The following is a 5,498-nucleotide window of genomic DNA, read 5'->3' as shown; positions in this document are numbered from 1 at the left end:
ATTTAACCCTCGGGTTGAGTATTGATACAACCACGATAAGGTAATAAGATGATGAAAAATGATTAAAAATGTGATATGTGTTTTAGTGATACATGCTAATGTTGATTGGTATGACTGTTTGTTATGTTACTTATTATTTGCATATGAACTTACTAAGCATTTATGCTTACTCCCTCCTTCTTACTCATTGTAGTTTTGGACAAGCTAGCTCAGGAGTCGAGATAGGTCGAAGGCTCAGTCACACTATCCGGAAGACTTTTGGTAATGGCTTGTAAATTTAAGTATGGCATGTATAGCAATATACTTTTTTTGTGTAAATGATCTTATGGTATGGTGATGGAATGGTTGAGGAAATGCTTGATAATGATAAATTATGAAAATATTTAGTTTAGATTATATTTGATGTTAAGGAAAATTATTAAGATACTTAGTGCATAAAAACTCATACAAGGGATGAAATTTGCCATAAACAGAATACTGCAGCAACACTGACGCGAGTTTAAAAATTTACTAAAAATCATAGAAATTGAAATTGGTGATGGACTACATATCAAATTGAATCTTATTATGTCTAGTTTCACATGAAACAAATGAAACAGGTAAAGAAATTATATGTTACAAGATATTTGAATTTTAGTGAAACAGGGTCATAGCAGTTTTTGAATCCCCTGTTCCAACTTTAGAAATTCACCATAAATTGTAAAGATATAATTAGGTAGTGTATTTTATATTCTCAGAATCCTTATTGAGTCTAGTTGCATTAGAAATAAACCTCATAGTCATATGGATTTTTTACAGAGAGAAATGTGGTTCGTAGTAAACAGAGGTCAGACCAGTTAAGTCCTGAAACAAGGGTAACTTTAACTAATAAACTGTACGAATTGGCCCAACCAAAAATTCTAGAAAAAAATTAGTAGATAGGTATATGAGTCTAGATTTACAGAAAATTTACGGATCTTGATTTTGAGTTTTGTAACTCGAGATATGATTTTTCTTGTGACTGTGATGCAAGTAGCTTAAAAGCTGTGAATGTAGAAATAAATATTCCAAAGTTCTAAATATGTTAAATTAAGCTTAGTAACACCTCATACTCGAGTCCGGTGACAGTCTCGGGCGTGGGGCCATTACAGCTTCCGAGTTAAGTTTTAAGTGATTAAACGTTGATTAAATTCAATCATAATAGGACATAATGAGTTGATTTAATAAGATACGATGTGGCCATGATATGTCTTAAACTCAAATGGTAAGTTCATAAGTGTTTGGACTTGGTAATTTAAGAGCAAATTGTAATAATTTGCTTTGGACAGCAGCAGTAACGTGAATTTAGAAAATCACTATAAATTGTTGGTGTGGAATTATAGGCTGAATAAAATATGTAATCAAAGCTTAGTTAGTCTAATTTCTTATAAAAGAGACCGTGTAAGCAAAGAAATTCCCTATAAAGAGATATTTAAAGTTGTGTGGGATAGTGTCAGAATGACTCCGAAATCCATTATTCTGTTTCTAGAAAATCATTATAATTTGTACAAAAATGGTTATAAGATAAAATTTATATGCTTAGACTCCTTAATGAGTCTAGTTTTAAATGAAATCAAATAGAACACATTTTGAATTCTGTACAATGAAAAATTTGATTCGTAGTGAAGAGTGGTCAGATTAGTCAAACAGTGAAACAGGGGAAAATTTTAAGAAAAATCTGGTATTGATTGGCCAAACCTAAAATTCTGGAAATTTTATGGATGGAAGATATACGAGTCTATATTCAGGGAAAATTAACAGCAAGTGATTTGGAGTTTTGTAGCTCCAGTTATAAATAATTTAGTGACTACTGCTCAGGAAAACAGCTCGTAGTGAATATGTGATTTTGTTGTAAACATGGATAAAACTTGTTTTAGTTACTCATAAGCTATTGATTAAACCCATACGTGAATTCTAAATCGTGATATTGTAAAACGATATATGAGAGTTAGATGGATCTTTGATATTAAAATTTGGAAATTGTAAGTTTATGAGTATTCGAATATGAAATGATAGTATGGCATGAAATTGAATTATTCATTGGAAAAATGATTAATGTAGATTCGGCCAAGACAAAGTGTATACATGATAGTATATGTGGTATGTGAAGTATACTTGGATAATTGTGATGTGAATGAGCATATATGTGATAAGGCCGAATGGCCAATGTGATGAATGAGAGCATGCATATATGTGATAAGGCTGAATGGCCAATGTGATGAATGTGAGCATGCATATGTGTGATAAGGCCGAATGGCCAATGTGATGAATATGAACATGCATATATGTGGTAAAGCCGAATGGCTAATGTGAAATATATGTATGAGATATGTATATGTGTAAAGCCGAATGGATAGTGTGAAATATGTAGGCGATGTGCGTATATTGTGGCCGAACGACCAAATGTGAAAGGTGTGTATTATTAGATATTTGATAAGGCAAATGAATTACAAATATGACAGTCGATGTGAATGTTGTAACATGTGATTAAATGTACATAAAACTTGGAAATATATTCTGGGTAAGACCCGATGACTACGTGTGAAGATTATGTCCAGGTAAGACCCGATGACTACGTGTGGAGATTTTGTCCGGGTAAGACCCGATAACTTCGTGTGGAGATTTTGTCTGAGCTAAAGGTCTCACCGATAATCCGAGTAGAGGTTAAAGCTATAAGACTTCATGATAAGAATTGCTTATAAATATATTCAATGCGAAAGGTTAAACAGGTATGTACTCCACGTTTATATGTGAGCTTGATTTGAGCTAAATCATAAGGTAGTTATGTGATGCATACGAGAGCAATCTATGAGACGATTCATATGATTATGTGACATCGGATCAGTGTGAGAGGTTATGTGAAATCATACAATATATCTATGTCACATGAGCTCACTTTTATGTGAAAGTTTATCTGCCTATTGTATATGATGAGATGTGCATATTCGGTAAAGGGATGGTATGCCCGAAGGAAGAGTGAAATAAAAATACGAACAACTATGTTCTAATTTGATTGTTATTTGTTGACACTACTTAAAACTTACTAAGCATTGTAATGCTTACTCCGTTTACTTTGTTTTCTCTGTTTTATAGATCTCATTGCGAAGCTACAGGCTCGGGGATCGTCAGCAACTAGTCACACTATCACTATCCACTTCTTGTTACTGTTATGTTTAGAACTATTTTGTGGCATGTATAGAATAGACTAGTGGCGGAAGAATATTTTTGGTTAATGTATATCAGCCATGCGAAAATGGCATCTTTTGAATGTTTACTTAGTGAAGTTTAAATTTTATCTCTGGCTGTGCTTAGTACTTATTTAAATGAACGATCTTTATTTCAAGAAAAAGTTTAAAATTTTACTGTTCTGACATGAGTTACAAGTCCGGTAATGCCCCTTACCTATTCTGGCGACGGTTACGGGATAGGGGTGTTACATTTTATTGGTATCAGAGCTACGGTTTAGTCGATTCTAGGACTAACGTAGCACGCGCGAATCTATTTATACATGCCATAAAGTGATAAAATGATAGTGTGATGATTTTTTGACTATTAAAATGTGTTTGTTGTATTGCAATGAATTTTGATCCCGATCGAGCTGTAGCAAGCTTCTGACTATGAGAATTTACAATATAACTTCACTTGGATATGCTTAAATTATTAAGTTAATCAGGTATGTATCATGTACTCGCATTTGAATTTTGATTTGGATTGAATTATAAGGGTATAAGTGATGCAATTTTGGAAGAGTGTACGACTATAAATGTGATCTTTGTATGTGGCTATGGAACTGAAAGTTGAATGGTCGATAAGCATGATGTGTTTATATTCAAGTAATGTAAATGATATACTAATGTGTATTGTTATATATGTATATATGTACATGAGAATTGAGAGTGATATATCCAGGCTAAGTTTCGAAGAGCATTCGTGCTAGTGATATATCCGGGCTAAGTCCCGAAGAGCATTCGTGCTAGTGATGTATCCGGGCTAAGTCCCGAAGAGCATTCGTTCTAGTGATGTATCCGGGCTAAGTCCCGAAGAGCATTCGTGCTAGTGATGTATCCGGGCTAAGTCCCGAAGAGCATTCGTGCTAGTGATGTATCCGGGCTAAGTTCCGAAGAGCATTCGTGCTAGTGATATATCCGTGCTAAACCCCGAAGAGCATTCGTGCTAGTGATATATCCGTGCTAAACCCCGAAGAGCATTCGTGCTGGTGTTATATCCGGGCTGGGTCCCGAAGAGCAATCATGCTGGTGACGTGTATTCGGGCCTTTGCGCCTAGTAGGCTTCGTGCCGGTAATTTGAGCAAAGTTTAAGTGTTCATTACTATACGAATTCAAATTTAAATGAGATGATATGTTTAAAAGTGTACATACATGATGTTTATAAACATGGTTAAGTCATTTCAATGTGCAATAACGAATGAATAAGAGCACTATGTGTGCGAATGATTAGAGGCACTATGTGTGTGCGAATTCCTTTAACCGAGCACTATGAGTGCGAGATCGGTCAGTGGGCACTAAGTGTGTGAAATGGAATTCATGTAAGACCTCGTCTGTGACGAATGCATTGATTTGAGATAGTGTGTAAGACCATGTCTGGGACATGGCATCGGCTCGATATGTGAGAATATGTAAGACCATATCTAGAATATGGCATTGTAAGAGCTATATGTGCTTAATGAGTATCCGTAATGATTTCGAATGATTCAACGGGTATATTTAAGATGATAAATAAAGTAAGATCAGAATAAGTGATACAGGTATGTACGGAAGGTATGTGAGAATCAAATGAAAGTAAAAATTTGTGAGTTCATATTATATTATGTTATGTATACTAAATAAGTGAATACGTAAAAGGATGGTGGATATGTTGTTAAGAAATGAATTCATGTTATAAATGTGTTACGGATTTAGTCTATGGAATGCTTGGTATATGAAGTCATATGTGCTATTGCTAAATGACCCCTATTTTTTTGTTAATCATATTCAAGAAATTATTTCGATTAAGTTTGACATTTGAAAGTCTGTAAGAATTTTTGATGAATGCTGATAATTTTGGATATATGGGTTATGTGCTAGAATAAATCCCATGCCGGTATACTATATGAGGCTTTATGCCAAATCGATTGTATACGGGTATCGTTAACGGTGATTGAATGTGCTAAATGAATTCAATGTTCAGGTATGTGGAAGAAAATTTTCTGTTGGAAATAGGTTAAGTTGAATAGTGAGATATGATGGAGTTATAAAGGATATTTATTGGGATGTTTGAGTATGTGTGTACTTCCGGTCAGGTTACAGCTTGTACATGAATAAATATGTGGGTTGATGATGTGAATTATACATGTTAATATGTGCTTAATATGTGTTTGAAATGCATTTGTGAATTAAATTAAGTGATTATTGCTTACGAAATCAAGAAAATGAGATATATGTGCATACTTGTAGAAATGTTTATGTATTTGTTTTAAGATA

This window comes from Gossypium hirsutum, chromosome A05, assembly GCF_007990345.1.
Source record: "Gossypium hirsutum isolate 1008001.06 chromosome A05, Gossypium_hirsutum_v2.1, whole genome shotgun sequence".
Lineage (NCBI taxonomy): Eukaryota > Viridiplantae > Streptophyta > Magnoliopsida > Malvales > Malvaceae > Gossypium > Gossypium hirsutum.
Note: the sequence above shows the minus strand (reverse complement) of the source record.